Source organism: Podarcis vaucheri (genome assembly GCF_965113315.1).
Source record: "Podarcis vaucheri genome assembly, chromosome: 2".
NCBI classification, from domain to species: Eukaryota; Metazoa; Chordata; class Lepidosauria; order Squamata; family Lacertidae; genus Podarcis; species Podarcis vaucheri.
The window spans coordinates 1,481,358-1,505,166 of NC_138760.1; the positions used below are offsets into that span (position 1 = coordinate 1,481,358).

Below are 23,809 nucleotides of genomic sequence, written 5' to 3' on the forward strand. Positions count from 1 at the left end.
CAGGTCCGATAGTTCTGGGTGATTATGTCGAAAAGGGATCAGTCTGAAGTCATAAAACCTCGAAATCTTCCATAGAGGCCAAAATACCAAAATAACATAACACAAAAACCTGACCTGATGGAGAGAAACGGATGCCATTTCCTGATTCAGCAGTGCAAAAATACCCTAAATCAGTTGTAGAAATCTAGACAAAATTCAAAAAGTAAAAAATTGTTGCCCAGTGTTATTGTTACACACCACCCCAATTTCTGCTGAGTGGCTACACAAGATTCCAAGGGTTCCAGGCGCTCATGCAGAGCTGTGTTTCTGTTGAAAAGTCAAGGCACAGCAGAGACTAGTGTCTTTAAGAAATGTAGTTTATTGTACACATATTGACACCTGGGTCTAACTTTGGAGAGGGTTCCATCTCAAGAGAGGCTCCCAACAGCAGTGCAGCAGTGGGGTCCATGGTGTCCTGCCTGCCATCATCTCCATGGCTCTGTCCCAGCCTCCAATATGGTTCTGCCCCACATGGCCTCTGCCTGGAGTTCTGGCTCCCCCCTTCTCCATCCCAAAGACCCTTGCCAGAAAAAACAAACCAAGCCTTGTGAAATGAAACATTTTTCCTATGAGCACAGCCTGCCTCTCCCCTGTTTTCCTAGTCATGGAAACTGAAATCCTAAACCTTTCTCCACCCATGATAACCATGGGAACTCCCACCTCTGCCCTGGGTTAATGGCTTGCTTCTGGCACCTTTAGTCATTCTTAATTACCTCTATCCCATATCCTCCAACATCCCCCAAGCAATGGAAACCCCATTGAACTAAATGAGGGCTCTTTACGTCCATGCCCTCCAAGTGTCCTGATTTTCCAGGGACAGTCCTGGAATTACAAAAGCCATCCATGCTTCTGATTTGATCCTGGAATATTCCTATTTCCTCCACCAGTGGAGTCAGCCCTTGTCCTGAGCTGCGGCAGTAGCAACAGTGGGGGGTGCAAGGGAGCACCCTGTTGCCTCTCTGTGGCCTCTCCAAGCTTAGCCTGTATTTTCCACTGCCCTGGCACCTTCCCTCCAGCATTCCAAATATTATCTAAATTCTGTCATTTATTTATTTCAAACATTCACCAAATCTAGTATTTATGGGTGCCCTTGTGCCCCAAATTTTGCTACCCTAGATTTGTAACATTATGCTTCTCCAAGTGAACCCCAAAGTAACTGAAGGCACAGAAGGCACAGAAGAGGTTGCTCAGAGTGTTGCAGCATGGCTGATCCACTGCTCTGAGTTTTGTCTGCTTCGAGCTAGCATCTGGTGACAGTAAATGACTATATCCCATTTCTGCATTGGGGGCAGTTGAAACATTTGATCACTCTTGCTTTGGAGCACAGCAAAATCTCCTGATTCCAGGCAAGGAATGAGCGCCTGCTATGGGCATCACTCTTTTTAACCAGGTGACATACCCAGGACAGTTCATGCAGAAGGGCGAGGGGGGCTGCTCTATGGGCGGGGAGCTCTCTCCACTTTCCTCCCTCTTTCCTAGCAAGCCTTTAGCACAGAAATCCACATAATTTCATACTGGCTGCAGTTTGGTTTGGGTTTTTTTAGATCTAAACTTTATCTCTAAAAACCTCTTTTTAAAAAATGAAAGAGCAAGCTTCACTAGAGCTGCTGAAATTTCAGAAGACAGAGGGTTGGCTGAAATAGATCTCCACTGATAGAAGTGGGGCTTTAATATCCCACCTAGCTCCCATAACTATCCAAAACAAGAGAAATAGTGATAGCATTCATGATTTACACAGGTTGCAGAACTCAGTGTTTGTTAGTGGAGAATTTCCTCTTTAGTGTGTGCACATGCTGTATGAAACACCACACAGCACATAAAGCATTTAAATGCACATGACCATCAAGCAGGGAAGTCCTGCCTTGGATATTCTACCACACCATTACAAACAGGAAAGGAATCAGCACAGAGTAAAACACTTCCCTTCTTGCTTCCTGAAACCATGACCTACTGCAGAAAAGAAACGTCTGTATGTCACTCCCAGAGCTGCCTGGAGCACGGCTCTGCTGAATCACTACCTGCTGAAAAGAAAAAGTGTCCCTGTTTTATCTTCCTCCTTTGGTGGTTTCTATAGCAACATCCCTGCAATGCCTCCTTCCAGAGTGCTTGTCTCATTGATCACATTAGAAGCCAAAAACTTTCGAGCCAATATTTGCCATCAAGGAAGTGTGGGATGGAGAGAGAAAGAAAGAAAGAGAGGGAGGAAGAGTTTTTGCACATATTATATATATCCGGTGTGACATTTACCTCGGGTGGCTAAGTCCTAAAAAGAAAGACACGAGGCATCTAAAGCTGCAAAGCAAGACACAGGAAGCATCCATGGTAGGATTAGCAACTGGTGGCCTCTGAGTCTCCCTGATAGGGGGATTATCTGGCCTCCCACAAAATTCTGACAGTCTGGAGGCCACCACAGTCACGTCCTGTCATTTCCCAACCCCAACACTTGAACATCATTGTTGGTACAGACTCTCTTCTTCCATGTATGAACAGAACTGTAGGTAATTGCTTTCATTTGGTCAGTCTTGATCCACAACTGCATCACTCATCCTTTTCTAAGTTGGGTTGTGCTGTATCGCTAACACAATTTTTTTGGTAGCTGTTGTTTATGGTGGTATTTTTAAGAGAAGGACCAAAGAACAGCAACAACAATGTGGCAGCAAAGAGAGGAGAAAAACAAATACAGAAGGTCAGCTACATAAATAATTAAAAAGGGATCCTGTTGTGGTCCAGGGGAAAAGGTGGGCCCTGGGTCTGAAAAGGTTGGGAATTACTTGCCTTTGAAAGGAAAGAGATGATATTCTCCAGAATCTAAGGAATATCGGTATTGTTATGAGATGGGGAGGGCAGGTTATATGTCTAGACCCTTCTAATCCCTGGATCCAGCAGGTGTAAAAATCTAAGCAAGGGTTCAAATTCCTGAAATAGCCAGGCTGGCTTCCTGGTGAGGTAATGGTAAGGTAACAAAAGGAATGTTAAGGTAACAAAGGAAGTAGATCTGTGCCAGAAAACAAATGGGTGGGCTTCTCTCCCTCAACTCACTGGTAGTTAGAAAGACAAAATTCAGGGTGGAGAGTGGAGTTATGTGAGGTGGAAGCTTGAAGCAAGGCTGCAGGCTGGGAAGGCAGAAAGTCAGAGCCATGCCTGATTTCTGCTGAAATCCAATGCTGTGGCTGTGGGAGAAGCAAGACCCTCTTGCGGTGTGAATGCTGTGAACCCCTCCAGTATAGGCTCAGGTTGTATATATGTGTAATTAACTATGTGTCATAAGGACACCACAGACTCTGCTGTACCTCATTCCAAAGGAAACACAAACCCCTGGTAAGCTCCTGGAACCCCGCAAATCCTACACTGCTCAGAGATTGGGGTGACGTGGAACAGAATGTTTAGTCTCTAGTGAATGAAAGGGCAAATGTATGCATATTCTCTAGAATCCAGTGGATGTGTGGAGAATGACTGTAGCTCCGTGGTAGCACACATGCTTTGCAAGCCAAGTATTGGCTCCTGATGCATAGCCATACGGTCAAGTGGGTCCCTGCACATATAGCATGATTTTTGTACACTGGTAAATTATGGACTGTGATGCCTTGTGTGGTGTGTTGAGTTGGCATTCCCTCTTGCACATGCTGGGAGCTGATTCATTTAGCTGCATTGCCTGGCAGTGGCTCTCCAGGATTTTAGACAGTCCAGGTCTACTTGGAGAAACTGGCCATTGCACCCAGGGTCATCTACATGCAAAGAATGTACTCTACCACAAAGCAGCAACTCTTTCCTGAGTTAGGTGTATTCAGCACCACAATGCCAAAAGTTTTCCATAAAACATCGATTGAAACTCTTATATGAAACACAGAAGTGTTTCAAATTATTGCTGCATGACTACCAGAAAGTCAAGTTTAGATTTACAAAGCACAAATCTGTTTTCTCAAGAATGATAAAGTACATGCCTGTCAACTGGAAGTTGATACGGATGAAATTGCCCATACATAATTCCCACTAGAACAAAAATTGAGTTTACAAAGCACCACCAGAATGCTGGTGCAAAAATAATTCAATAGATGTTTGTTGGATGCATTTCAATGTGCTGGTTGTTCTCAATGGTACTAAATTATATAGGTTTAAGTTAAAATGGATCCAGGTGGACCAACAAGCACCAGTCTTCTGTGCTTTTGAGGACAGGGGGTATATTCAGCGGATATGCCTGTATGAGCCTACCCTTATGAGCTGGATATTTCCTGGATGATTTTGCCCCTTTCTTTTTGTGGTTTAAACAGAGGCAGCTCCAGTGTCAGTTGCATCCACCTGAGCCCCAAACTCTTTGCTCTACCTTCTCTTATTTGAGCCACACCTTTTCCTTTCCCATTCAACCATATTCATTTACTTACCATATTCTTCACACCTTCTTCCAATGGGTGAAAAAATAATCCCATTAATGGTTTCTGTGGTGTATTTTGTACCCCAAACGGATTTCTAGTATGTGGTAGAAATTCAAACACAAATCATTACAAACAACAAAAAATATCTTTTAAAGGGGAAATCATTTATTTATTTCATAAAATTTATACACTGATTGATTGTAAAAACCTCAAAGTGGTTTGCAAGAGATAAAATCATAAAATCAAGTAAAATTCACAAGCCTACTTTAATGATTATGATAATAATAATAATAATAATAATAATAATAATAATAATAATAATAATTTGTTTATAGCCCACCCATCTGGCTGGGTTTCCCCAGCCACTCTGGGCGGCTCTCAACAGAATATTAAAAACATGATAAAACGTCAAAAATTAAAAATTTCCCTAAAACAGGGCTGCCTTCAGATGTCTTTTAAAGGTAAGATAGCTGCTTATTTCCCTCACATCTGAAGGGAGGGCGTTCCACAGGGTGGGCGCCACTACCGAAAAGGCCCTCTGTCTGGTTCCCTGTAACTTGGCTTCTCGCAGTGAGGGAACCGCCAGAAGGCCCTCGGTGCTGGACCTCAGTGTCCGGGCTGAATGATGGGTGGAGACGCTCCTTCAGGTATACAGGTCCGAGGCCATTTAGGGCTTTAAAGGTCAGCACCAACACTTTTAATTGTGCTTGGAAACGTATTGGGAGCTAATGCAGATCTCTCAGGACCGGTGTTATGTGGTCCAGGCAGCCATTCCTAGTCACCAGTCTAGCTGCCGCATTCTGGATTAATTGCAGTTTCCGGGTCACCTTCAAAGGTAGCCCCACGTAGAGCGCATTGCAGTAGTCCAAGAGGGAGATAACTAGAGCATGCACCACTCTGGCGAGACAGTCTGCGGGCAGGTAGGGTCTCAGCCTGCGTACCAGGTGGAGCTGGTAGACAGCTGCCCTGGGCACAGAATTAACCTGTGCCTCCATGGACAGCTGTGAGTCCAAAATGACTCCCAGGCTGCGCACCTGGTCCTTCAGGGGCACAGTTACCCCATTCGGGACCAGGGAGTCCCCCACACTCGCCCGCCCCCTGTCCCCCAGAAACAGTACTTCTGTCTTGTCAGGATTCAACCTCAATCTGTTAGCCGCCATCCATCCTCCAACCACCTCCAGGCACTCACACAGGACCTTCACCGCCTTCACTGGTTCTGATTTGAAAGAGAGGTAGAGCTGGGTATCATCTGCATACTGATGAACACCCAGCCCAAACCCGCTGGTGATCTCTCCCAGCGGCTTCATATAGATATTAAAAAGCATGGGGGAGAGGACGGGACCCTGAGGCACCCCACAAGTGAGAGCCCAGGGGTCTGAACACTCATCCCCCAACACCACTTTCTGGACACGGCCCAGGAGGAAGGAGCAGAACCACTGTATAACAGTGCTCCCAGCCCCTCTAGATGGTTCAGAAGGATGTTATGGTCGATGGTGTCAAAAGCTGCTGAGAGATCCAGCAGAACTAGGAAACAGCTGTCACCTTTGTCCCTAGCCCGCCGGAGATCATCGACCAGTGCGACCAAGGCAGTTTCAGTCCCATGGTGAGGCCTGATTCCCGATTGGAAGGGATCCAAATGGTCCGAATCCTCCAGGCATGCTTGGAGTTGCTCAGCAACCACCCGCTCAATCACCTTGCCCAAGAATGGAAGATTTGAGACTGGGTGATAGTTGGCCATATTGGCCGGGTCTAAAGATGTTTTTTAAGAAGTGGTTTAATGACCGCCTCTTTCAGTGGGTCTGGGAAGGCTCCCTCACATAGGAAAGCATTCACCACCCCACAGAGCCCATCGCCCAGCCCTTCCCGTCTCGCTTTTATGGACAAGGATGGACAAGGATCAAGAAGACAGGTGGTTGGTTTCACTCGTCCAAGCAGCCTGTCCACATCCTCGGATGTAGCAGACTGAAATTGATCCCATATAATATGACTAGACAGGACTCTAGCACACTCCTGCTCCGGCCCTGCTCCCACGGTGGAGTCTACCTCTTTCTGATTCTGAGCGACTTTATCTGCAAAAAACTTTGCAAAAGCATTGCAGGAGATCTTGGGGTCCCCACCAGGCCCCGGTGGTGCAGGTGGTTCCAATAGATTGTGAACCACCCTGCTGCTGTTTTCCAAAGATGCAATAGAGGCGGCAAAGAAGGTCCTTTTCGCCATTGCCATCACCACTTGGTAGGCTCGACGTTGAGCTCTAACCCGTAAGTGAGTTTTCTGCCGGCATTCTAGCCATCTCAGTGATTGTTTCCTCGCCCTCAGCTCCAAAGAAAACCATGGGGCTGTCCGGGCTCCATGCAATCGGAGAGGGCGCTTCAGAGCCAGTCAGTCAATAACCCTGGTTAACTCTGCATTCCAGTGGGCCACCAGGGAATCAGCTGAAAGGCCATCAACATGGGATAAAACATCCCCTACCACTCTCTGGAAACCATTTGGATCCATTAAGCAGCGGGGGCGGACCATCCAAATCGGTCCCCCCTCCCTGCAGAGGGGAAGGGTCGCGGAGAAGTCCAGTTGCACCATGGCACTTCTTTTGTTTCACTTTTACCTAATGTCAGATCACCAACATCCATAGAGGTGAACAACAAGTCTAAGGCATGTCCGCGGCTATGAGTTGGGCCAAACTTATTCAGGGACAGCCCCATGGAGGCCATGCTTTCCACGAAGTCCTGAGTGGCCCCTTGTAAGGTCGTGTCGGCATGGATGTTAAAATCCCCTAGGACAATCAAGCTAGGTGTCTCCAGGATAACATCTGCCATGACCTGAAGCACCTCGGGCAGGGAATCCTTGGTGCAGCGGGGAGGTCGGTACACCAAAAGGAATCCTGTACTGCCCCTATTGCCCAACTTCCAGAACATGCACTCAGAAAACTGGGTCTTCCCAATAGGACGCCTGGTGCAAACTAATGACTTCCTAAAAATCACTGTAACCCCCCCTCCCCGCCCACATGACCTGGGTTGCTGTGCCTAAGAGAAACCTGGTGGACAAGCAGTGGCAAGGACAGGCCCATCTGCTTCATCCAACCAAGTCTCTGTCACACATGCCAGGTCAAGTCCTCCATCCACAATCAGGTCGTGGATAGCAGTGGTTTTATTCATCATTGACCTGACATTGCACAGCAACACTTTCAGGTCATGTGGGTTTCCTTTGCTGATTCCAGTATTCTTCTGGTCAGGAGCAGACCGGAAGGCAGGGATAGTCCTCAGACAACGACTAAGCCTGCCTCCTCGGTAATGACATGGTCTGGTCTTAGCGTAGCTCCTCCTCCTGCCCGTGATCACTGAGATTGGTTGTCCGAGTGCATCCCCCCCCCTGTGGAACCTGCCCCAGCCATTCTGTTGGCTGAGGCCCACTCCCAGGCAGCCCCGACCCTTTCCCTTTAAGAAGCAAAATACAAACTATACAGTAGCCTAACAAAATAGTAAAAGTAAAAACAAAGCCAAAAATAATTATACTAAAATGAAACTAATCCCTACCCCAAGTCAACATTTTCCCACACCAAACAAAAATAACATAAAATAAAAATATATAAATAAAAACCACTGTTCACAGTGCAACAAAGTAAAAATGCTTTTAAAACATTTTAAAATATGTAAAACCATTTTTGACATTTGCTGCAGCAGCAGCAGCAGCAGCAGCAGTGTCCTGAGGCCTCGCTGGAGCCTCTTAGAGCTGTGGCGGTGAGTGTGGGCCCCGCCCCCTAGGCCCGGTGGAATTGGCCTTCCCCAACACTCACAATGGCAGCAGCAGCAGTGTCCAAAGGCCTCGCTTACACTTACAGTGGTTTGCTTCTTCCATGGCCAGTCAAACAAACAGTTGTTGTACATACAGTACACACCAGAAGTGCTTTTACCATCTATGGGGTCACTTCCCAAACTTGCATCAGCATATATTTCAAGTCCTCCAGACAACCGTTTTATCATACTCATCAGCAAAACACCGCCTCCATGCACAAATACCTCAAATGGATCAAACAAGGCAGTATTATTGAAGGAGAGAAGCAGCAGCCACTGGGACCAGCTTAATATTCATCTCCACAACTGCCTTTGATGCCACAGTTACTGAGCGGGGAGCTTGAGCTGGGCTCTAATTGCTAAACAAGTATCTGGAGGCATCTGGTTTCCCTGGGAACAGCCACAGCTTTTTGATTGCTCTGATTCCTAACATTTTATTTACCCCTTTGGGAGGAGCCGGGCCTGAGCCCAACAGAAAAGGAGATGGAGTTGGGGAAAGGGTTGCTACAGAAGGGTCAATTTCTGCCTGGCTTTTAGAATGGCTCTCTCACAAAACCATATCCACCTGCAAGCTTCTAGGAAGCAGATATCAAATGAATGTATTGGCTGAGATACAGAGGGACTGTCATTCAAGCCATTTGCAGGGTTGAGGGGGGAGAACAAAAGAAAGCAATCCATTAAGGTTGTGCAGAAAAGCTGGAGGACAAGGAGTCACTTCAGCAAATGTCAAATGTCAGTGCTTTGTGGAAAGACCCTGGAAAACAAGGAACCTGGAATTGCCTGTCTCAGCATCCAACTCTGTAGAAGGAAAGTGAAATATTTGCATAGTGATTTCATGCTCTTTATTGCAGCTCGAAAAACAGTGAATGGATTTCCCCCCAAACCTCAGGCTTTATATACATTATTTACACAATGAGTCCCGTCTGATTGGTTGATTCTGTTTCCCTCCTGGAGCCTGATTGGGATACTGCAGGCCAATCAGTTGTTGCATTCTAGGATCCTACTGGCCTAATAGGCTGCTTAACTTCCTCCTGGGGTCTGATTGGGCTGCTCCTACAGGCCAATCAGGTTGTTGCATTCTAGGATCCTACCTGCATTCTAGGATCCAAGCTTAGTACATAACAGAAAGGTTGAAATGAATTTTGGATATCCCCCCTGCCCCAACACACACATACACAAATAAATCAATGGACTCATGTTTTGGCACTGATCGTTTCCCATTCCTGGCAAACACTCACCATCTCTGCTGGAAACACTAACAATGAAGAGAGCACCATAAATTGGTGCCAAATTTGAGGAATTGTTAAATGTCTGCACTGCAGATATTTAGGATTGGTGCAGACATGGTGCGATGTAAGTCCAGTTCATGCATTACTCACATGTAGAATTTGCTCATGTCTAATTGGAGTGGAGCTGTACTTTTAGCTCTGCCCCAGCATCATGCCTCCTTTCTCAAATGACCACATTACCCTTGGTTGTTTGAAAAGTAGCTCCAACCCACAAGCTCATAGAATCATAGAATCATAGAATCATAGAGTTGGAAGAGACCACAAGGGCCATCGAGTCCAACCCCCTGCCAAGCAGGAAACACCATCAGAGCACTCCTGACATATGGTTGTCAAGCCTCTGCTTAAAGACCTCCAAAGTAGGAGACTCCACCACACTCCTTGGCAGCAAATTCCACTGTCGAACAGCTCTCACTGTCAGGAAGTTCTTCCTAATGTTTAGGTGGAATCTTCTTTCTTGTAGTTTGGATCCATGTCCGCTTCTCTGGAGCAGCAGAAAACAACATTTCTCCCTCCTCCAAATGACATCCTTTTATATATTTGAACATGGCTATCATATCACCCCTTAACCTCCTCTTCTCCAGGCTAAACATGCCCAGCTCCCTTAGCCGTTCCTCATAAGGCATCGTTTCCAGGCCTTTGACCATTTTGGTTGCCCTCCTCTGGACACGTTCCAGTTTGTCAGTGTCCTTCTTGAACTGTGGTGCCCAGAACTGGACACAGTACTCCAGGTGAGGTCTGACCAGAGCAGAATACAGTGGCACTATTACTTCCCTTGATCTAGATGCTATACTCCTATTGATGCAGCCCAGAATTGCATTGGCTTTTTTAGCTGCTGCGTCACACTGTTGGCTCATGTCAAGTTTGTGGTCAACCAAGACTCCTAGATCCTTTTCACATGTACTGCTCTCAAGCCAGGTGTCACCCATCTTGTATTTGTGCCTCCTCATGTTAGCTCCTGTTAACATGTAGGGCCTCCTCATGATCAGGCCACATGGATGTGTGGGTGTCCCATTCTTTCAGAGACCCTGTATGTGAGCCCCTGAGGTTTCTCTTTGTTTTTGGAAGCAGACTCCATATCAGGAGTGGGAATAAAAATGTGGCCCCACTCACAACAAACATGATCATGTCCTCTCTGAAATCCTGGAGAGCTGCTTTGGTCTGTGTGGCCAATACAGAGCTATAGAGACCAGTGGTCTAAGTCTAGGGCAACTTCCTTTGTAGCTAGAGCCCATAACACTGAATAGAGCACTTGCATTCTGAAAAGACTGTGGGACATGTAATAGGTCTCCACACCCAGAGACACATGGCGCCTCCCATACAATACCAATCAGCAAGATCTAGGCTAGTGATTTTTCACTTTTCAGAACTGAGACCCACACATGCATCTGGGAACCTCTTTCTTTCTTTCTTTCTTTCTTTCTTTCTTTCTTTCTTTCTTCCTGTCTTTCTTTCTTTCCCTCTCATATAGCTCTATGGTGGCAGTGTTGCTGTTGCAACCCACCTTGGTTCAGGCTGTGACCCAATAGTGGGTCTCCTGACTCACCACCTGAAGACCAATGGGTCTAATCTATCCCATTTCAGGAATGGCTTTCCCACACAGAAAAAAAATAGTCACACTTGCAGTGCACTGCTTCTCCTGCCCTTGCCGTGAATAGTAAGACTTTCCCTGTATGGAAGAAACTAAAGGGGTGCACTCAAGGACACCACTTAGGTAGAAATTAAACTTCTCTCATGTGACCTCAAGCTATTGGGAATCAGGCCTGCTCCCGTATTGCAAAAACAAGCTTCATCTGGAGGCCAGCTGGATACCTCATAAGCAAGCCATAAAGGTGATGACCAATCCTTTTATTTCTTTCATTAATGTGTCTCCAGCAGCTTCCTTGGATGGAGGTTGCATTTGATCATGCAAGGCGTGATTCCCAATATCTTTGGGTAGGAATTCCAAAGGTCAAAGGAGCAGATCAGGACACACACCTGGACTGCCACCTCCAACTGATTGGATAGCTCCGTGCATTCTGCGGTTGTGACGTGCTTCTTTGCCGAGTGAGCCAAGGAAAGGCAGAAGGCGACCCAAGCTGGAACAAGCTTTTCAGCACCTTAGACAGAGCTCCGCGGCACAATGAAGAGCGCCGAGCTCTGTCCAAGGTACTGAAATGCTTCAGCCTACGAGCATGACATCTCCCTGTGCGTCTTGACCTACCTACCTGCCCCGCCTACCTCCCGGAGGGTCCTTCTGCAGGCATCGTTTTCTGCTTGCTGTCGCAGGCATCAAAAAGGGTGGGGTAGGGGGGGTGAGTACTCATTCATTTGCAGTGTGCAATGAAGGAAGGGAGCGAGGGCGTCAAAAACAGCGGAGGCGTCACAATGCAGATGTCTGCTCCCTGGACAGCAGCCTGCGTAGGAAGTGCCAGAGCAAAAACAGACAGAGCCACCACAGCAGAGGCGAAGAATCTCCCCTTTCAAATAAATAACCGGTTGATGGTCTCCCTCCTCCTCCTCCTCTGCTTGCTCCAGCCTACGCAAGTTCCTTGCCAGAAAATTAAACTCCCTCCTTGGGGAGGCCACCTGCGGGGGAGGAAAACTGAGAGATGACTGCGAAAGAGCAATTTTCACCCACAGGTGACTGGAAACATAAGCCTGGCATAGCCAGCCAGCCAACCTCCCCTCCCAGCCCCCAACCACCACTAGCAGGGCTGCCAGCTGATCAGAAAACAAGCACTCTGGCTCATTTCCTGCCTTTAACAGCAGACTGTTACATACAGGAATCAGGAGGGGAAGCTTTTCAGGGCATGGAGATAAGAATGGTGGCCTGTTGGGGTCTGTACCTCAAATAAAATCAGAGGCCAGTGGTTGGTGCAAACAGCTGGTAACCCTCACTGTCCATCCCCACACTTTAAACCTTTCCTCTCAAGTCTTCAGCCTTCTAAAACCAGGGGTAGCACAGGTGTGCCTTCAACAGATAATGCCCATATCAGTGCATCACTATGGCTATAAAGCTTTACCTGTTGATTTTCTACCTGTCACACAATTGTTAGGCATAGATGCTCTGCAAGGAAAGGTTGCATGCTACCTTAGCCTTACCTCCTGATCATCCTTCTTTCCCATCCTGCATCTTGCCCATAAGCCCTTAAGGCCACCTCCAGAAATTCTAAATCTAAACCATCTCCTCCCTCCCACATTACCCGCATCATGCAGTAACTGAAAACTCCTATTGAGGAGTGGCAATACTGGAGGGCAGCAGAAGCAGTCACAAACACACAGGATTTCAAACCACATACAACTATTCCTTGATAATCTGAGTATTCATATGATTTTTTGCTATTTTAATCTTGAATATATCAAAACATGAACCTCTGAGCCTTGAGGCACACCCCCCTGCAGTGGAATCCCACCCTAACTCTAAATGCAGCCTCTGCTGCTCTTGGGCCATGCAGCACCAGACATCAGGTATGGAATGGGTCAACTCACAGTAGGTTCACCTGGCAATATAGGACCAGGACTGTTACAAGGTGCCCTCAACCATCATGTCACTGGCCAATATGATCTTAGTATGGACTTATTTTTCAATCCCCTTAATAGAGTATTCCCAGAGGGAATAGGAAAGGTAAGATGGAAAGTAGGATGCTGAAGAATATTTGGAGGATGGGTGTGAATGCCTGTGTCCATTCTGGGTGCCACAATTTAAGAAGGATATTGACAAGTTAGAACATGTGTAGAGGAGGGTGACCAAGATGATCAAGGGTCTGGAACCTCCCGTTGAGGGAAACGGTTGAGGGAGTTGGGCATGTTTAGTCTGGAAAAGAGGAGTCTGAGAGGAGATATGATAGCTGTCTTCAAGTATCTAAAGGGCTGTCCCATGAAAGATGAAGCAGGCTTGTTTTCTCCTGCTCTGGAGGGTAGGACCTGTGGGATGTATTATTACTAGAGCAGTCAAGTACAACATTTTTCTGTTGCCTAGAATGGACACACAGGGCAATGTGGCTCCAGACAGGGAGGACTTCCTGTCATACGTGCTCTGGAGCTTCCTCCCTCTGTGTGTGACCAGGTAAATGGGTGTGACCCTAGCTGACCAGATAAAAGCACTGGCCACACAACCATCTTTCTCTTGGATTCTTACTCTTACTCTTGGGCTCTCCCTCTCCTGGCTCTTAGCCAGCATATGGCTCAACCTTCACAGAGGATGGAGCCCGCAAGCAGAAAGTCTGAGATGTAGCTCACACTTCTTTTCACTGTAACCATAAGATAATGCCTGCCTTCAGATTACTGCTGTGAACTGACTAAATATCAAGAAGAACTTTCTGATCGGGAGTCTTTTGATGGTGGAATATGGACTCCTTTGGAACAAGGTGGATTCTCCTTCCTTGGATGTTTTTAATCAGATGGCCATCTATCATGGGTGCTTTAGATGAGATCCCTGCATTGCAGGGGGTTGGACTAGATGACCCTCAGGCACCCCTCCACTCTACAGTTCTATGATTCTATGTCTCATTTATATTTTCTGGATATGTTCACAATATTTGGAAATTAATTAGCATCCTGCTGCCTTGCACTTGCACCACCATACTTTGTTGTGAGACTGAGCCCAACAGGCTACCATTAATATGATACACTTCCCATTGACAGAGCATCAATATGATTCAGCAACCACTCCACATATTTCAATAGTAAATGGAACATGATTTACAACCCATGCTTCAGCTCAATTTAAACTCCCTTCCTGGTACTTAAGGGAGGTGGAGCTCAGAAAGGCTCATTAAGGGGGAGATGATTAATGAGGGCCCATGACGCCACAGTGATGCCTGGGTCACATGCATTTCATGCTTGCACCACTCCCCCCTTCTCACTGCCCTGGCAGTAGCCACACACAAACATCTCCTTCTCCAAATCCCCTGATTTCCAAACCACTGGCTATCAGTACAATACTTGGGCTGCAATCCTGTTTCCTTACTTGGGCATAAGTTCCACTGAATGCAGTGAGAGTTATTTCAGAGTAAACATTCCTAGGAAATGTGCCCTTTTGGTCCTGTTACACTATCCCCACACCATTCCCTTTTTACATCCCATTTTAAAGGTCCAATTTTCCTACTCTGGAACAGGAGCCCAGAACTCAAGTCCTGACTTTGCCACCAACCTTCCAAGTTGTGTTTAGAATAGTGATGGTGAGCCTCTGGCCCTCCAGGTGTTGTTAGACTCTGAACTCCCACTGGGGCTGAAGGGAGCTGGAGTCCTGCAATAGCTGAAGGGCCACAGGTTCCCCATCTCTAAAGAACACATCCCTGCATCTTTTTCATAAAGTTAAATGTAAGACAAGCTGTAAAGCACTTTGCACTGCCATTGGAATGGCCCCAGAAGCACATACTTTACTGCTTGCTCGCTATATATTGATTATAGATCATTCATATATATATAATGGATGATATATTTCTAAAAGGAATGATTATCTTACATTAATAGGCCAATTAACAAGCATACATTTAAGTATAGATTTGTCATTAATAGCTATTATTTAAACTTAAAGGCACCACTTCTGTGCTTTCTTTAGATGCTACTTTCTTTTTGTTATTATTGGTGTTACAATATGTAAAGGGGAGGAAATTAAGATCAAGAGGGAGAGAAGAAGAGTGTCACCCTTTGGCTTCAATTGTGGGGTTTCTCTGGTTAATTTGCTGTGCCCTCTTCCTACCTCTGGCTCTGCAGGCTGTTTCCATGCCTCCCCCCACCCTCGTATGCCCCAGCAGCTCCATAAAAGGCTCTCTCATCCTCCCCCCACCTCCAAATGCAATCAATTTCTGTCACCCATGCACAGGTCTGGAAAATTAATAAGGAATGGAAAATGAAGAGTCATCCTGTTTCAAAACGCCAGAAGATAATGTGTGCAGGGAAGGATGTCTGTGTAAAAAAAAGATGATGAAAAAATGCCAGTGCACAGCTCTGAGGAAATGGTGGTGGTATGTGCTGTTGTTGCAGCCGCAACAGCAGTGGGATTGCACTCCAGACATATCTAGCATAAAGAATGCAAAGGTTCATTTAGATCAGCATCCTGCTCCTCACAGAAGCCAGCCTCTTACTCCTGAGAAGTTTATAAGCAGAAACAGCCTTGCCATTTGCTTGCCATTTGCTCCCAGCTGGTATTCAGAGGTATCGTGCCTCTGGGCTGGAGTTGGGCTACAATTCCCACCATCTCTGACTATTGGGCCATGCTGGGTGGGGCTGGTGGGAGCTGGAGTGGCAACATCTAAAGGGCCACTTTAGAGCTTAAAGCTTCCATTTAGCAATCATAGCTAATGGCCATTGGCTGAATTTGTCTGACAAAACCTTCCATTTCAGCAAGCCTGTCCAGACACATGATGGAGTTATCTAATATCTATATTTGTTTTACAAGTGCTATTGATTTTATCGTTGTTTCTAAAGAGTGATGTAGTTTAGGAACTGGCTCCCTCAGTCATGTGTATTTAACTCATAAGCCTTAACCCATCTTTACTACCTTTTATTTCACTAAAATTCTGGATACAAGCATTTGTGCTACTCTTCATCAGGGTGATATTGTGAATCTGCAGATAGGACAATAGCTAGGGAAGCGTCCTATTGACCTGCCTCTGAATATCAGAATGTTTTGTGCATCCCATTTCTCCCTTCCACCCCCACCTCCAAACACAGATGCAAGTTCTGTCTAATTCATCCACTTCTATCTAGACTCTTTTAACATTAACAAAATGAAAGGTTTCAATGATGCTGGATTCAGGTTTATAAGTCACATTACACAAAACCGTTGATGGAGGACATCCACTCTGCACAGCAGGCTATGCCTTTAGGTAAACTTAATTGGCCTGCAAGCCAGGGGGAGCTGCATCATAAGCAAGGCAGCTGGTGTTTCTTAGGTGCCTTTCACAGCATCACAATAGGATGTTGGGGCACAATACACTGGGAACCTACTTCTTTGGCTGCGTATTCACTAAGACTTTAAAGCACATTGGAAGTACATATCTGGGCACTGTAGTTTCTTGGGGGCTGCTGGCAATTGCAACTCTGTGAAGTGTAAACTGCAGCACCCAGAACCCTTCAAGGGAAAGAATATGCTTCAAAAGAGTATTCAAAGGTATAGTGTGCACACAGCCTTGGTGGATTGTACACCATGTTAGGGTGGAACTACCCATGACACTTGACACACAGCTGCCACTCAAACTGGCATCCCAGAGTCAAGCTTGTCTTTTCTGCCATATTTTGTAGCACCCCTTTTGCTTTTTTAAATTTTTTTATTTTCAATGCAGAATCATAACAAAAATTACAAACATTGAATCCAAAATTATACTATACAAAAAAGGAACATAAAAAAACAAAAAGAAAAAAACAAAGAAAACAAAACAAAACTAAACATAAACGAAAAAGCACACATCTACAGAAAAAACCATATCATTACGTACATAAACACGTATTGACTTCCTTCCTTTGTTCTAAGACCTCAAAAAATTTACTCTTACTATATTGTTGTGTCTAATTAGATTACTTCCACCTTTGTACTTTTTTTAAAAACACCATTTTTCTTTTTCTTTAACCCTGTAAAGCATCATTCATTACATACCAATATACTTACTCCAGAAAAATGTTTTTTTCATATACTCTTTAGCACAACCCCATTCTTTTAATAATTTCTGGTCCGATTGTCCCCTTATGTATGCTGTGAGTCTTGCCAGATTTATGTATTCACAAAATTTAATTTGCCAATCTTTCACTGATGGAATTTTTCTCCCTTTCCAGTTTTTTGCTATAAGCATCCTGGCAGCTGTTGTTGCATAAAGGAATACTTTCCTTTGATTTTCGGAAATATCATTTGTAATTAAACCTAAAAGGAATGCCTCCGGTTTTTTACTGAAAGATATTTTAAACATATTTTTGAGTTCTTCATAGATTTCATTCCAGAATTGTTTAATAGGTCGGCATTCCCACCACATGTGAAACATTGTTCCTATTTCTTTTTTATCTCCAGCAGATATTCGATTTTAATTTGTAAATTTTAGCCAATTTTACAGGAGTTAAGTACCACTGGTACACCATTTTCATAAAATTTCCTCTTATTGTATAACATGCCGTGAATTTAATATCTTTCCATAATTTCTCCCATTGTTCCAGCCGAATTACATATCCTATATCACATGTCCATTTAATCATAACTTCTTTTACTTCTTCATCCTTTAATTCCCATTCTAATAATAAATTATACATTTTAGATATATTCTTTTTTGAATTTTGTAATAATACTTTTTGTAATTTTGATTCTTCTTTTTCAAATCCAATTACTTTATCCTGGTTGAATATTTGTGCAATTTGGTGATATTGTAGCCATGTGGTACAGTATTGGGTCACCTCTTCGTATGGTCTTAGTTTTAATTGGCCCTGTTCTTCCTTTGGGAGCCACTGGCATGTTGCCATTCTTCCTATAGTATTTTTCTTTTTAACCGAAATTACTTCTAACGGTGAGACCCACCATGGGGTTTTCGGTTCTAACAACCTTCTGTGTCTCACCCAGACCTTGTATAATGCATTTCTAATTACGTGGTTTAGAAATTCTTTATGTACTGCCACTTTGTTATAAATTAGACAGGCATGCCAACCATATCTGTTGTTCCATCCCTCCAAATCCAAAATGTCACTGTTATCCAATTTGATCCAATCCTTGATCCAAGTAAAGCATGCCGCATCGTAATATAGTCTCAGGTCTGGGTGCCCAAAACCTCCCCGCTCTTTTATGTCGGTTAATAATTTATGTTTGATCCGTGGCTTTTTGCCTTGCCATATAAACTTTGTTAGGTCCGTTATCCATTTTTTAAAACAATCATATTTACCTATTATGGGAATCATTTGGAAAAGGAACAGAAGTTTTGGTAAGATATTCATTTTAATAACCGAAATTCTACCCCAGAGTGTTAAATTCAATCTTGTCCAAGTTTCCATTTCTCTTTTTGTTTCTTCCCATTTTTTTTTATAGTTATCTTCAAACAAATTTATATTTTTCATTGTTATTTGTATTCCTAAATATTTCAATTTTTTTTTACAATTTGTATTCCAAATTTTTCTACCAGGTCCTTTTTCTCTTGATCTCCCATGTTTTTTTACCATTAGTTTCGTTTTTTCTTTACTCAAAGCAAAACCTGATACCCTTCCAAAGTTTCCCATTTTTTCTAGAGCCTTTGTTATGCTTTCCTTTGGATTTTCAACCATTAAGACTAAATCATCTGCAAATGCCCTTATTTTGTATATTTTCTCTCCTAGGAATATTCCATTTATTTCTTGATCCAATCTGATTTCTTGATTTAATATTTCCAAAACCAAAATGAATAATAAAGGTGAGAGTGGGCACCCTTGTCTGGTGCCCTTCTGTATTTTAAAATAATCAGTCGTGTCATTATTTATTATTATATTTGCTTCTTGTTGTTCATAAATTGCTTTTAGCCCTCTTGTAATTTGGTCTCCCATGTCCATCTGGTGTAATAATATTTTTAGAAATTTCCATGATACTTTGTCAAACGCCTTTTCCGCGTCCACAAAAACAAAGGCTACCTTCTTACTCGGTTTCATGTCTAAATACTCGATCATATCAATCACTGTTCTTATATTATCACTCATTTTCCTGCCCGGCAAGAACCCTGCCTGCTCTTTATTTATACAATCCTGCAAAACTGTCTTTAATCTTGTTGCCAATATTTGTGCATAGATCTTGTAATCATTATTTAGTAATGATATTGGTCTATAACTGGTTATAAACTCTTTATTTCGACCTTGTTTTGGGATTACTGCTATGTGAGCCTGTTTCCAGGTGTTGGGAATTTTCCCGTCTTCTAGTATTCTATTTAAGAGTGTCTTCATAGGTGATAATAGTGGTTCCTCTAATTTTTTGTAATGTATTGCGGTAAGACCATCTGGACCTGGGGATTTTCCCAGCTTCATCTTAATTATTGCTTGATGAAGCTCTGTCGTGGTTATTGGGGAGTTTAGATCTTGAATCTTTTATTTCTTAATTTTGGGTATATCCTTTCCACAACCTTTTAGCACCCCTTTTGCTTGAGATTTCCCCATCCTTTCTAGTGAATGACATAAGTGAGGAATATCACATGGTGACCATGTTATAGCATGGGGTAGGTGACCTTTTCCATTATGGGGAACGTTACCTTCTGTAGCACAGGGTGGTGTGTCATTTTCTGCTGTGGACCCATGGCAAGCACAATGTGTCGTTCCACTCTGAATTAGCAGCCAGTGATAGGTAGTGTGCTGCCATTTGTACTGACAGCCCATTGGAGCACTGGTCAGGGCTGTTTGACTGCTGGGAACTGAAGCATATCCATCAAAGCTGAAGAAACAGAAAACTCAGGTAGAGTAATGCCAGGGAAAGTTATTTTCAGGAAACCATTTATAAAAAATTACTAGTAAAAAAATAAAATAAAAAGAAGCATATGGCAGTGCCTCTTTAGTCCCTTTTCTCAGAGGTAGACTGGGTTCCCCTAGTGTTCTAGAAGTCGAAAAACTTTGACCCCTCCACACTGGTGGGCATTAAGGCAGGTGTTCTCTTCAGCATGTCTTTGTCCACACGCCATTCCACTTTATTTGATGTTAGCAATGCTTCTCCAGAGTAAACACATTGTTGTCATCCGGAGGGGTACTCTTGTGCTATAGCTCGACAGAACAGGACACACAGAGGGGGGGAGTGTTTGTCGTATCAAAAGTTACAAGATTTCAGCAGGAAGATATGGGACATGCACTGATTGAAAACAATGTGGTATGTCCACCCTGCACTGTTTGGCGGCACAAACAGTATTGAAAGCGGGATCACACACAGCCACACCAATGCCATCATGAACACACTGCCTCTCACCACCCCTGTTTTTGTTTTCTAAGGAATTAATTGAAGCTGACCTAGGAAATACTTGAGAGGATACAGAGGTGGGGGAGCATCTTTTGTTTTGATGCACAGCACTAGCTAAATTTTAATCACAGTGAAACATTTCCCCAGTGCTCTCCAATCAGTGATTTCGGTGTTAAGTAAATACACAGCGTTGTTCATACATGGCCCATTTTTCTCCTCTGAATTTCATTTTGAAAGCAGGACATAAGTAATGGAGTTTAACTATAGAGGTGACCTGCATCAAAAATCACCTTTGGCAGGAATTTTACCTCCTATATCTCACCATTTTTCTAGAAGAAGAAGAAGAAGAAGAAGAAGAAGAAGAAGAAGAAGAATTCTACTCAAAAGATCACTGAATGGGAGATGTTGTGTTTGGAAGGAGTTAGAGGAGAATTGCTACTTTGTTCAATCCAGGAAACAACGTACTGGGATTGGATCAAAATGGAGAACTATAAAAAGGCATGACATATACTCAGAGTCCTGCAGTGATTTCATGCTCTTTATTGCAGCTTGTAAAACAGTGATTGAATTGCCCCCCAAACCTCAGGCTTTTATATACATTATTTACACAATGAATCCCGTCTGATTGACTGATTCTGCTTCCCTCCTGGAGCCTGATTGGTCTTTTCCTGCAGGCCAATCAGCTGTTGCATTCTAGGATCCTACCAGCCTAATAGGCTGATTAACTTCCTCCTGGAGCCTGATTGGTCTTCTCCTGCAAGCCAGTCAGTTGTTGCATTCTAGGACCTGCCTATTATTCTAGGATCCAAGCTTAGTACATAACAAGGCAAAACATTTTTTTTTAAAATGTTCATAGAAAATTTAACTCACTAGTAAATTCCAGAGGGTGATTAAGAGAATTCATGTAAGGATTTACCACCAGGTTTTCACTCTCCCATTAATTTGCACAATTAATCAACAGTCTGGCTACAGCTAATATAAAGCATGGGTGGTGAACCTGTGCCCCCCCCGATATTGTTGGACTACAACTCCCATCAGCCCCAGCCAGGGGTGATGGAAAGGAGTCCAGCTAAATCCAGAAAGTTCACAGGTTCCCCATCCTTAATATAAATCATTGGAATTGTATATACTGTATATTGAAAGCAGGTAAATACATAATTCCATAAACCATGTTTAAACTCTCCCAAGAAAGACAACAAAGATCCCCCTGAAAGGAAAGGAAAGGAAAGGAAAGGAAAGGAAAGGAAAGGAAAGGAAAGGAAAGGAAAGGAACAGGATTTTTCTGATGAGGTTGGAGTTGATTTCTGTGGTAAGCTGGTTGTCCATTTGCAGCTCAGGGAAGATCTATCTGAATGGCAGAAGCGGGAATCTGTGGCCTTGCTGCTGTTGCACACACTTTCCCAATGGCGGCTAATAATGATCCCTGCTTGAGCTTAATTACCTCCCCACTATCATGGAGGGCAAAAATCACTAGAGCTGTGAAGTGAGAAATTTACTAGACTGTGCTACCTGCTGTGAAAGCAATGACTGTACAGTGCCATCTATGAGTAGATGTGGGGAGAAGGGAGGGAAGGACTGGTCTTCAAGACTTATATGGGAGAAGTGGTGTGCTAGATTCTCTGGCCCTTATTCTTTTAGCAGGATTCTTTGCCTTTTATAACAGCTGTGAAAGTAACCGAAATCCAGCTGCTGAAACCGACATGTTAAAATAGGGAAATGTTCACCTAAAGGCAACGGTGCTCTTGTCGTATATATAAAATTATATAATACACACACACACGTTACACAGAAACTGGGAAAATGACAAATTGTTCTTTGAATGTCAGCTATTAAGGAATTTTCTCATAGCCGGTCAGACAATTTGTGCACCTCTCCCACTATAGGCTATTCTGACTGGGAAGAGCTTTGTAGTGATTCATACAGGGACTCTTCCCCAGTACATGCTACAACCAATGAAGACTATGTTCTACTTCCACTGTCGGGGGGGGTGTGCCTCTAAATATCAGTTCCTGGGAATCACAAGTGGAGAGAGAGTTCACTGTGCTCCCTCATTCCTGCTTGTGGTCTTCCCATTTTGGGCATCTGGTTGTCCACTGCGGCAATAGGCTGCTGGACTCAAGGGGCCACTGGCTTGATCCAGCAGCCAGGCTCTTCTTGCCTTCTTATGTGCCTATTCCGTCTTTCCTTTTTTCTTTATTGTTGGAGATGCCTGGGATTGAAATTGATATGATCCCCATGCAAAGAACATGACCTGCCACTGAACTATTGACTCTCTCCTACACTAGGTACCCAGAAAAGATGCCCAAAGGCTGTCAATGGTTGCAGTCCCTTAACACCTGGAATGTATGTTGGAAGTGTAAGGAAAAGCAGGGGACATTTCATCATATGTGGTGGGATTGTAAGGTAATTAAAAAATTTTGGGAAATGATTTACAACAAATTGAAGAAAATGTTCCATTTAACATTTATTTAAAAACCCCAGGCATTTTTGTTGGGGATTGTAGGGAAAGACCTGCCAAAAAAGTTGAAAAACATCTTCATGTATGCAAAACAGCCGCGGGAGTTCTGGTAGCACAAGGATGGAAGACTGAAGAAACCCCAACTAAAGAATCATGGCAAGAAAAATTGATGGACTATGCTGAACTGGCAAAACTGACATATAAGCTACGGGACAAGGATAACTGTGACTTTAAGGATGAATGGGATGAATGGGAACCCTTTACAAAGTATCTGAAGACACAACAAAGTGAACTGGACTCCTTGGCAGGTTTTGCATAAACATTCACAAACTTTTTATTGATAATAATCAGCTAAATAGTTTGAGGATCCATACAGCTTTGTAACATGCAGAAAACAGCATTCTTAGAGAAACCAAAGACTGGAACTGAGGGAAGTTGGGGGGGTGGGGGTGGGGGGGTTTGTGTGGGAGGGGGGAGGGAAGAAAAATGGGGGGGGAGACAAGGATGATATGTTTTTGGATAAAATGTCTTGTTATAGTTTTGAATAAAAAAAACAAAAACAAACAAACAAACAAACAAAACACTGGGAATGAAGAACCTGCTATTGGGTGGCAACTCTCATCAGCCCCAGCTACCAAACACAATTGTCAGGGATGGTGGGAACTGTAGTCCTTGAGCAGCTACAGAGTCTCCATCAACACTTATCCTGGGAATACATGGAGTTACTTTAAATTGACTGAAGCCTTTTGTTCATTCCTTGGGCCTGGTCTTATTCAACATCTTTATCAACGACTTGGATGATGGACTCAAGGGCATCCTGATCAAATTTGCAGATGACACCAAACTGGGAGGGATGGCTAACACCCCAGAGGACAGGATCACACTTCAAAACGACCTTGACAGATTAGAAAACTGGGCCAAAACAAACAAGATTAACTTTAACAGGGAGAAATGTAAAGTATTGCACTTGGGCAAAAAAAATGAGAGGCACAAATACAAGATGGGTGACA

At 43.9% G+C, this 23,809-nt stretch overlaps 2 long non-coding RNA genes across 2 annotated transcripts; one reads left to right on the forward strand and one right to left on the reverse strand.

Moving 5' to 3' along the window:
• Positions 1 to 338: 338 nt before the first annotated feature.
• LOC309526263 lies at positions 339 to 2,968 on the reverse strand. Its single transcript, XR_014216696.1, has 2 exons — positions 2,815 to 2,968; positions 339 to 559 (listed from the first exon to the last, which is right to left on the reverse strand). It is a non-coding gene; the product is annotated as an uncharacterized lncRNA (long non-coding RNA).
• A 10,791-nt stretch (positions 2,969 to 13,759) lies between these two features.
• On the forward strand, positions 13,760 to 23,549 carry LOC309524542. The gene is made up of 3 exons (XR_014215990.1): positions 13,760 to 13,832; positions 22,627 to 22,688; positions 23,395 to 23,549. It is a non-coding gene; the product is annotated as an uncharacterized lncRNA (long non-coding RNA).
• The last annotated feature ends 260 nt before the right edge of the window (positions 23,550 to 23,809 follow it).